Source organism: Aptenodytes patagonicus, chromosome 10 (assembly GCF_965638725.1).
Source record: "Aptenodytes patagonicus chromosome 10, bAptPat1.pri.cur, whole genome shotgun sequence".
NCBI classification, from domain to species: domain Eukaryota; kingdom Metazoa; phylum Chordata; class Aves; order Sphenisciformes; family Spheniscidae; genus Aptenodytes; species Aptenodytes patagonicus.
In genome coordinates, this window is record NC_134958.1 from 24,977,201 (window position 1) to 24,987,329 (window position 10,129).

The 10,129-nt window shown below is 57.1% G+C and overlaps 5 non-coding genes across 5 annotated transcripts; all 5 read right to left on the reverse strand.

Moving 5' to 3' along the window:
* Positions 1–607: 607 nt before the first annotated feature.
* TRNAQ-CUG (transfer RNA glutamine (anticodon CUG)) lies at positions 608–679 on the reverse strand. Its single transcript has one exon. It is a non-coding gene; the product is annotated as a tRNA-Gln (tRNA).
* Positions 680–3,183: 2,504 nt separating this feature from the next.
* TRNAL-CAG (transfer RNA leucine (anticodon CAG)) lies at positions 3,184–3,266 on the reverse strand. Its single transcript has one exon. It is a non-coding gene; the product is annotated as a tRNA-Leu (tRNA).
* A 1,122-nt stretch (positions 3,267–4,388) lies between these two features.
* Positions 4,389–4,460, reverse strand: TRNAG-UCC (transfer RNA glycine (anticodon UCC)). The gene has a single exon. It is a non-coding gene; the product is annotated as a tRNA-Gly (tRNA).
* A 1,881-nt stretch (positions 4,461–6,341) lies between these two features.
* Positions 6,342–6,413, reverse strand: TRNAM-CAU (transfer RNA methionine (anticodon CAU)). Its single transcript has one exon. It is a non-coding gene; the product is annotated as a tRNA-Met (tRNA).
* Positions 6,414–9,101: 2,688 nt separating this feature from the next.
* Positions 9,102–9,183, reverse strand: TRNAS-AGA (transfer RNA serine (anticodon AGA)). The gene has a single exon. It is a non-coding gene; the product is annotated as a tRNA-Ser (tRNA).
* Between the last annotated feature and the right edge of the window lie 946 nt (positions 9,184–10,129).

Below are 10,129 nucleotides of genomic sequence, written 5' to 3' on the forward strand. Positions count from 1 at the left end.
TACCCCCAAGCATGGGGCACTGCCAGTTGTGCGTGGAGCGCCCTCAACTGATACCAGAGGATCAAAACTAAAGAAGCAGGCAAAAGAGAGACAGAAAAGCCTCAGAGAAACAGAGAGCGCAAGAAGCAATGGACGGGGTGGAAATCCATGCAATGCCACACACAGTATCCCTGTTTTAGTGTGAGGGTTGTCAAACATGGAAAACGTTTGCCCAGGGAGTGTTGTAGAGTCTCCATCTGTGGAGATGCCCAACATCCAACCAGACAAGGCCCCAAACAGCCTCCTCTACTTGACCCTGCTTTGAGCCGGGCTTGGACTGCATGATCTCCACCTCAGCTGTTGTGTGATTTGGTGAGCCACTGCTGGACCCCCTCATCCACGAGCAGCCATTGAGACCAAGGGAGCAGAGAGGGCACAGGGGCCATTGCTCAGGAAGACTGCAGAGGTTTGTTGGGCACAGGGCAGGAGAAGGGGCCCTGATGTCAGTCCCAGGGCTGGCAGCACAGGAAAGGAAGGAAAGATGGGAGCGCATCAAACAATTGACCCAACAGCAAGGCTGTTAAGGTGTAAGCATGCTGAGGAAAGCCCCCAGAGAGCCAAAAGGTTGAGGTCCCACTGAGATTTGAACTCAGATCGCTGGATTCAGAGTCCAGAGTGCTCACCATTACACCATGGGACCTCCATGAAGTTTCCAGCAGAACCTCATCAACGTTGCACCTCACAGAGTACATTCATGGCCCAGCGATCAGTGGCTCGATGCTTGCACTTGCGGCCTCTGCTGCTGCCTCCCTTCACCCCCGTGTTGGACAGCCTGAGTAAGTTATTGCCTCTCCTGTTGCTCACCTTGTAGCTCATACTAAGCAGCCATTAACAACCAGATATCCTTATTCTTGGTTGCAGTCGCAGCCGAGCTGCTGACCTTGCCGAAGGAGGGGACCAAGAGAGAGGGCAGGGGATGATATTCAACAGAGGGAAGAGCTGGCAGGAGGGCCCAAAGCAGCTTGTTATGGGTTGCACATGCTGGACTGCCTTCCTCTGCTGGGACAGTCCTGGCTGACTTCAAACCCTGGTCCTTTCTTCCAGGACACGCTGTCCCCTTCTGCCCCAAAGTGGCCTCTCCCTCAGTGAGAGTGCCCTTTTCTCTCCCGAGGCTGCTCCAGACTCAGGTACATTTCACTGTGAGGCTGAGGGAACTTTCCCTCATGCCCTGGGACCACCACACTGCCTGCCCAAGAAGGGTACATGCACACAGCGGGGAAAAGCTGCACTGGTGCTATCTTCCTTCTGCCAAGGTTTGAGTCTGTGCGTTGAGAGCAGGGCCCTTGCTCCCAGCAGTCAGACAGGAGGAAACACGTGCAGAGACACTCTACTGGATCTCAGACTTAGCCCAGGACACTGAGGACAGAACCTCCTGGTACCTTGGGACTGCCCGAAGCACTGGGCTGGCATCCGGTACTTCTGAACCCACAGGACAGACCGTGCTGTCATGCCCAAGCCTAAGGTACCAAATGGCAGGTTACGTTCAGAGAGGGCATGAGAAACAGCCAGTCACTGGAGTAGGGTTAAACCTCTACAGAGTCACACCTCTGAAAGCATGTCCCGGAGAAGCAGCATTGCTGCGGGCTTTCCTCGTCCATCCCTGGGATCTGCAGGACTGAGCAGGGGGGGAGGAGTGTCTGGGAGCAGCATGGTCCCCAGCCCATTTGCTTCCCCACGGTCATGGCAAATGTTCCTTCCACTGTAGCCTCCAATGCTGCTCCTCCCTGGAGGACACTGCGGGAAGGACACTTTGTGCCCCTCTTACAGGCTTCAGTGGGCAGCCAGAGATCTCCCAGAGCTCCCCAGTCCCTGGGAGCTGCAGCTCAGGCCATGCTGACGCACACAGGACGCCAGGCTGCTCCTGGGTCCTGCACTCCCGAGGTCATTCTGGCTGAGGGTAGGCCTTGGCAAGCCAGAGAGCCACCTTCACACGAAGACCCCTCACCTTCTCCAGGCTGAACAAACCCAGCTCCTTCAGCATCTCCCTCAATCACGATGTGCTCTGGCATACTCTGATACCACCTTGTGCACGTGCCCTCTTCCTGATAAACGTCCTGACTGCGGTCCTTCTGAAAAAGGATGTCTCTGTCCTGTCAGCAGTGTTGGAGAGAAATACCCTAGAGCCTGCAATGTCCCTGTTGACCTCCTACTGGTGGGCCTTTACTCCCACCTGCCCCTCTTCCCACTGGTGCTGGCTGCATTTGCTGGTGAGGAACTGCCAGTTGAGGGAAACTTCCTGGGTTGAAACCCTGCTGGTCAACGCCACATCCTGGATTGGCACCTATAGAGTGTGCCCTGGGCCTGAAAGAGGGAAGGACGCATCTCAGGGGCTCTCCAGCTTTGGGAGCAGAGGGCAGGGGAGCTCCCTGATGACTAACGAGAGGGAGAAGTTGCCCCAGTCTCCAAAAATGGGGAGGGAAGACTATCTGGGGAACCAGGGAAAAGTGATGATAAACTGGAGCAAGTTCAGCGGAGGATCCCTAGGACAGTCAGGGGCCGGGGGCTCTGGCCTTGTGAGGAGAGGCTGAGGACCCAAGGCTTGCTTAGCTGGGAGAAGAAAAAGCTTAGCGGGGATCTAATGGGAGCCTCCCAGTGCCCACAAGGAGGTTACTGCGACGGCTGGAGGATGGGAGCCAGTGGTCAGAAAGTGAACAGGCAGTTTGTGACTGGCTACACAAACAAAAATGATCACCCTGAGGGTGCCTAAGCATGGGAACAGGGGTGCAGAGAGGCTGTGACATGTCTGCCCTCAAGGTACTTTATGACCCGAAAGGACAAAGCACCCATCAGCTGGTGTGAGCCTGCTTGAAGCAGGAGGATGCACTCCCTGACTCCCTGGAACGCCTTCTGCCCAGAAGGGTTGTTGGAGGGCTAAGTGGAAGCAGGGAGGGAGGATGTTGTGGGTGAATGTCCAAAGAGCCGCATTTTAGGCGAGAGGCATGCAGAATGTGAGTTTTGTAGGGGACAGTGGAAAAGTGGAAATGCCTAGGGGCTCTCCACCCACGGTTCTGTTTTAAGCCCTCCTGCTAGTGGCGGCTGCGACATGCAGCAGCAAGACCTAATCCAGAGACTGGAGAGCAGAGTGCCTAGAGGAGCAAGACCCTCCCCCTCAGTGAAGCAGAAGGAAACCAAGAGAGAGGAGCCTGTCAGGAGTGGGACTCGAACCCACGTCTCCCACGGAGACTGCAACCTGAATGCAGCGCCTTAGACCGCTCGGCCATCCTGACCCACTGCTGCTGCTGCGGCTGCTGCTGCTAACGCTGCCTCTGCTGCTCCTCCCCTGGCGGCTGCCAGAGCCAGCCCACCTCAGCCAGCCTCCTCCTGGCACTGCTGCAGGGGGAGCTGGCTCCTGGGACCACCCTTGCCCTGCTCCCGCCAAGGGCTGCTGACAGGTGACCGCAGCTCCTACAGCCACTTTGGACCACACAGTACCAGCACAGGGGCAGCGTCTCGCAAAGGCCAAGGCAAGCCTTCATGGGAGCAACCAAAGGAACCATCAGCAAATTATGACTCTGCACACGCCAACACGTGGTCAAGGGCCTCCAGGCACACGTCTACCTTTCTCTCCATTCCCCCCAGAGCCTCAGGATATTGCAAGACAAGCACTTGGCCGGCAGTGCTGCCTTGTGGATGGTTCCTGGGGCAACAAGGGTGCTTCCTTCCTCCCTCCCTCCTCGTGGCCGGGAAGGCTGGGCAAGGAGGTCTCTGCCACACCAACCCCTGGGGGAATGCTGTGCCGGTCTCAAGGAGTCAGCGTGTGGCAAAGGGGCTGGAGCGTGAAGGCAAAAGGACAGGAGATGCGCCAAGTGCTGAGCAACGACTGAGCTCCAGTTCCTGTGGGGAAGAGGCTCACTTACTGCCCGTGGTGCAGAGGAAGGAGGGCACAGCTCTCCCTGGGACTTGTTGCTTCATGGAAGGAGCTAGACTGCAAGGCATCTCTCAGGAGGTCACTAGTCCAAATGCCTGCTCAAAGCAGGGCTAGCCCCAAAGCTAGAGCAGGTGGCTCAGTGCGTGAGCCCCATGGGAACTTGAGTGTGATACCCAGGCATAGAGAGTCCCAAAGTTCTCTGGGCAGGTGCTCCAGTGCTTCAACACTCCCTGAGAATCTCTGTATGGTCCAAAGCAGCCCCCGCAGTCTGCTTTTGCCAAGGCTGGCCTTGCTAAAGGCAGGCCTGTGTTTGCTGGCCTAGGAGGTGCCCAGAGGCCTGGCCACCAGGCAAGGCTGTGTTGGGAGTCAAGGGGAGCGTGGCTCGACGCCCTGTGGGAGCTGGACTTGCTGAGGGAAGCTGGGTTCCTTTGGAGCAGCAGAGGCAAGGCACTTGTGGAGCCTGGCTGAAGAAAAGTTTCTCTGCGTTGGCCAGGAATCGAACCCGGGTCAACTGCTTGGAAGGCAGCTATGCTCACCACTATACCACCAACGCACCTGGTGGCCTCCTCCCTCCTGCTCCTCCACTGGGCAGCCTGGCCGGCCTCCTCCTGCCAGCCCCCTGCACACACACGCACGACCTCAAGCTGCGAGGCTGTGTGTGCTTTTCTGTGTGTGTAAGATGCTGGCTAGGGAATCTCAAGCTGCACTAGCCGCCGACTAGGGGAGATCAGCATCAGGGACTGCCCAGGCTTGGAGCAGGACGCTGGACACACCAGGACTGAGCTCCGGGCATGGACTCTGCACGGACCTATGGTACGGCCAGGGGTTCGAGGGACCTGCTGGCGTGCATGTGGGAGGGAGGGGGTCTGTCTCCAGCACCGATCTCCAGCCCTAAGCAGCCAGAGGGAAAGAAAAGGCTTGGGCCAGCTGTCTTGTTCATGCCTGTGCCAGTGCTGGTGGTGCTTCTGTGGGTGCTGGAAATGGTGCCGCTCCCCATCTGCGTTCATACGTGTGCCAGCTGTGCATGTACTATGCAAGTGTACGTGCGCTTGTGTCTATGCACCTCTGGTGGTATGAGCACAGCCAAACACCCACCCAGCTGCTCACTCCTTTCCCCACCTTCGCTGGGGTGCAGGGCACTGAAGGCTGCATGAGAAAGCTCATGGCTCAAGATAAACACAAGGACGTGGCTTAGCAAAAACTGTTGTGGGCAAACCAGGCTTGATTTGGGAAAAAATAATTTTTTGCCAGTTAAAACAGATTCACGTAGTGAGAAACAAAAAGACAAACATCAACCACCACCTTTCCTCTCCCCGGTCCCAGGCTCAACTTCACTCCCTCGCACCAGGCTCCTTTGCCTGCCCAAGCCGGACGCAGCTTCCCTCTGCTCTTTCCCACTCCTTTTGTTCCTTCCTCCTCCCTCTGCCCGGTGTATTCTGCCCTTTCCGGTATGTGTTTTCACAGGGGGGCCACAGACTTTGCTGATGGCTCATCCGTGTCGTGCGGTGGGTCCACTCTGGAGCTGGAACTGGCTGTGTCCGACACAGGGCAGCCCCTTACCTCGTCTCACAGAGGCCACCCTGCTGCACCCCCTGACCCCTCCGCTACCAAAACCTTGCCATATGTAGCCAATACAGTGCCCATTGGGAATACCGCAGGGCATAACGCTGAGCTAACACAGTCGGAGTCTGCCCCAGTTGGAGTCCCGTTCACGCTGTCCCGGGCTAACGTGTGGTTGCGTGATGTGCCCTTTGGTTGAATTGAAAAGGCACAGCAACTAGCCTGGATTTCTTCTTAGAAACAAACTTCAGAGATTGCCTCAGTGTTGTGGAGGCAGCTGGAACCAGCTGTGTCTGGCACAGGGCAGCCCCTTACCTCTTCTCACAGAAGCCACCTTGCAGCACTCCTCTCCCCTCCCCTCCCAACAGCTAACCACATATAGCCAATACAGCACCCATTGGGAATACCTGCTCGGCCCTGCTCCTGGCTAGACCTACAAGTGGGCACGGCAGCAAACAGACTATGACGGTGGAAGCGCCCAGGTGGTAAAGCCGACAGGCACTGGAGTTTCCCAAAGTAGCAGCAGCCTTGTCCTCCTCCCCACGTGCAGATCCCTGGAGGTTCCCACCTGTGGCTGTGAAGTTGGGGACTGAGCTGCCTGATGGGAAGGGAGAAACACCTGTGTCCCCAGGACACCCCCTTCCTTGTGGGGAGAGCTGCCTGCTGGTCCACACCCACCCGTCTGCTTTGCCGAGGGGCACTTTGGGAGTGCTGGCTCCTAAGAAGGCAAAGGAGAAAGAAGGTGGCAGCGGCAGAGAGCAGGGGCTGAGGGAGCAGTAGGGCCATGGCCACGGCTGCCCAGAGCGCTAGAGCAGCGCAGGTTGAAACTTGCTGGGAGAGGCAGCAGCTGTCAGGAGCAGGGAAAAGAAGCATCTAGCAGAGGATGGTTTCGATCCATCGACCTCTGGGTTATGGGCCCAGCACGCTTCCGCTGCGCCACTCTGCTCCCCCCAGCACCTCAGCCGGCACCTCCCACAGCCCTGCCCGATGCTCCCCGGCACTGCCAGCACCAGCACTTGTGCTCACACCTTTCCATTCCTCTTACCCGCACCCTCGCCCAGGCTGGAGAAATGTCTCCCTGGAAAGCTCACTGGCGGTGGGCCTGGGGTGGGAAGCGCAAGGGCCTTGCCTTGCCCTTCTCCCCACATCTCCTGCCCATAACCCTGGATGGGGACTTTCTCTCTGAGCACCCGAGCTGTCCCCTGGAGCGAGGGGACAGCCCTGTAGCTTTGCAGGGCAGAGAGGAGCTGCTCTCCAGCAAGCTCACGAGGGCTGCAACCCTGCCCAGAAATCCATCTCCCAGGGGGCTGTGGGCCTGTTCCCAGCATAAAAGTCAGTCCTTTGCCAGCTGGGGAGGGAGACAAGGACGCTTAGCATACAATTACCAAGGGAAATAATGCTCCGATTTTAGCTGTGCACATAGCAGTGCCCCAGCCTAACGCATGGAGGACCCCGACCTAGAGGAAAGCAGGGTTTATATATGTTTACAATACAGCTGTGTCAACCAGTCCAATTACTCATGTTAAGGGGTGGGCTAATCAGTTACTGTTGCTCACGAAATCCGTATGTGCTTCTCCCAGGCAGGTGGTGTGGACGTATGGTCAGTGGGGTGTTAATCTTCATCGTTCTAAACCAATGTCCCGTGCAGGTGGAGGGGTTTTATACTAGATTCAGGTCCATTGCTGTTCTGGCCATAGTTACATACCTGGGGTTTTTTTGAAAGACAAAGCTCCTATTGTTTTATCGTCTGTATGGGGTGTTCTCAGCCAGTGAGAGCCGGTTTAGGTTGGGTCTTCAGGTCACGTTGACCCTGAGGTAAACGCTCTTAGTCCTAGGCAGTGTTTGCTCCTCTAAGCAAGTTGCATGGCAGGTAGGGCCTTGCCTTTCACACCGCCTGTGTGGGCCTTACCCTGCCCGTGCTGTGCTGCGCTCCCCCACAGCTCCCGGCTTGTCCTCCTTCCTGGCGCAGCCCTGCCCTTGCAGCTCGCCGACAGCCAAGGGCTGCCCCCGTCACCATGCAGGGTGCCAGGGAGTCAGAGAAACCCCAACCCCTTCTCTCCCTGCCTGGTATGGTTCCTATCCTGCCCAGCACTGCTGGGGGTGGAGGTGGCTCCCAGTCGCCCCAGGGCAGGGCCGGACCAGCTGGACTGGGTTGTGGCCAGTCTTAAATGCTACAAGGCATCCCAGGAAGGCTCTGAGCAGGCTGATCTGGTAGATCCTGTTGGTGAGGGTGAGGGTCGAGGTGGCAGTGCTGAGGCCTGTATGTTTGGTCTTGTGTTTGCTGGTTCCCTGTCCCATCCACAGGCCAGAGCATGCAACAACCTGGCAGAGGAGAGAAAAGCAAAAGTGGGATGGAGAGGGCTGGGATGTGGGCGCAAATGTGAGCATGGGGAGCGTGGCCCCAGGATGCCTGCTACTGTGGCTACTGCTCAGGGGAAGGAATTTCACTGCAGATCAAGATGTCCCTGGCTCAGCTCCAGGTCCCCCTTCCACTGCCCCCTTCCTTCTTCATTCATACTGACAATCTCTCTGAGCTTCTTTTTCCCTTGCAGTGCTTCCCCCACCCTCAGTGGCATGGCTGCGGGGAATGGACCATGCACCAGCAATGGGCTTGTCTCTCCTTCTCTTTCTCTGGGCCCTCTCTGCATGGGCCCCTCAGGGTTTCCTTTTCCCTAACACGCTGAACCACCCAGGCAGGCTATCAGCAGCTCCTCCTCTGCTACCGCTCTGTTGGGAGCAGCTGGGCAGGGGATTGAAAGAAGCCCTCTGGGAAGCCTCTGGCTATTTTCCATCCCACCCATCAGGTTCTGTGATGGCAGGGGATGGTCTCCTGATGCCACAGGCACCACCATGTCATCTTCTGCATGTCCACGTCTTTCCCAGAAGAGGAGGAGACAGGAGAGATCCAGCCCTCATCATCTCATCCTTAAGCTAAATTTGGGAAAGCCCCCTGGGAAAGGCAGTCCATGTGTGCAGGGGATGGGGATGGGTCAGGCAGAATACCCCCTGGACACCAGGCAAGATCTCAGATCTATGATATGTCTTCACCTCATCGTTAGCAATGGTGTCCATGTCTGCAAAGAAGGACCTCTTCTGTAGCTCACAGTCGATGCTGGCCCTTTCTCCTCCCCCCACTTGCCTGCTGCTCCACACCAGTCTGCCTTTGTGAGACCTAAAGTGAGGGGCACTTTGTGAGTGCTTACTAGATCTCAGATCCATGAGGTGTCTTCCCTTCGTCTTTAGCAATGAGGGCCATGTTGTGGAAGCTCTCTTTGGAGATGAGGTGCTGTAGCTTCAGGTGTAGGGAAGAGAGCTGGTGGGGCTGTGCTGCTTGGGATGTCAGGTGGGATCAGGCTCTTAACTTCTGCTCAACAACCAACACAGTGGACCTCTTCTCATGGCTCATACTCAGCACTGGTCCATTCTCTTCCCCCAACTTGCCTACCTTGTCAATGGGAGCAGGATTTCCCATCCATCCATCCAAGAATTTCAAGGGGTGGGACGGGGACAGGAGAGGCCAAGTGCTGTAGGCAAGTGGGTTTTACTGTCTCCCTGGGCACCAGGTACAGTGTGGAGCAGAGTCCCACGGCTGCAGCGGGGTCAATTGCAGGGAGCCCAAAAGGGGACTGCGCCCCGTAGTTGGCAGGATTCGAACCTGCGCGGGGAAACCCCAATGGATTTCTAGTCCATCGCCTTCACCACTCGGCCACAACTACCTGCTCCAGCCCTCTCTGCCCTGCTGATCACATGCCCTCTGCAATGACACCTGGCTCCCTGCGAGTTTCAGGGCCAGGCTTCACTCAAAGCCCTGCATTTGGGACCTGCACTGAGCATGACGGGCACCTGGTGCCAGCTTTACAGAGGCCTTGAGAGGCGTAACCCCACGGGCTATAGCTGCAGCTCCCAGCGCCTTGCCCTCAGGCAGGTATCTGGTATATCCTGCCACAGGGGATGCTTTCACTCCCCAGCTGGTCGTGACTGCTTCCAGGGAAGAAGGGAAGGCAGCTGCGTGGAGACCATCAGGGCTGGTGGTAGTTGTGGGGTGGGATATTAGTCCCCGCATTGCTTCTCAAATTTATCTGAGGGGGACTCCAAGCCTGCTGTGAGCGCTAGCATGGGGACATTACTGCAGGGGAGATGGTGACCCCCCGGCAGCACGTCCAGCCTCTTGGGGATGTAGGGTGGTGTCAATCCTTGAACAAAGACTATGACACTTGCCATGCAGGGTGTTGGTGTGTAGAGGGAACGGTTTGTTAGAGTGGCAGAGATCTATGGAAAGATGGCTGCGTGGCTGACTGCATGCAGAGCAAGGGTAGGAGGTGGTTGCAGTCGAGAGGGTGAACATGAGGAGCGAGTTAAGGAAGTAAGTGTGTGCGCGGGGAGACTGGAAGGAGGAGGCCGGCCAGTCTGTGAAGCGGAGGAGCAGGAGGCAGGCCAGGCTCTGATCTGGAGGAGCAGGAGGCAGCACTGCCCACAGGTGCGTTGGTGGTTTAGTGGTGAGCATAGCTGCCTTCCAAGCAGTAGACCCGGGTTAGATTCCTGGCCAAGGCTGACAAACGTCTCTTCAGCCTGGCTCCAGGGTTTCTTACATCCTCTGCAGGCAGCCTCTCCTGCTCAAAAAATTCCCAGCTTTCCCCTGGGGTTTCAAGCCACTCCCCTCTC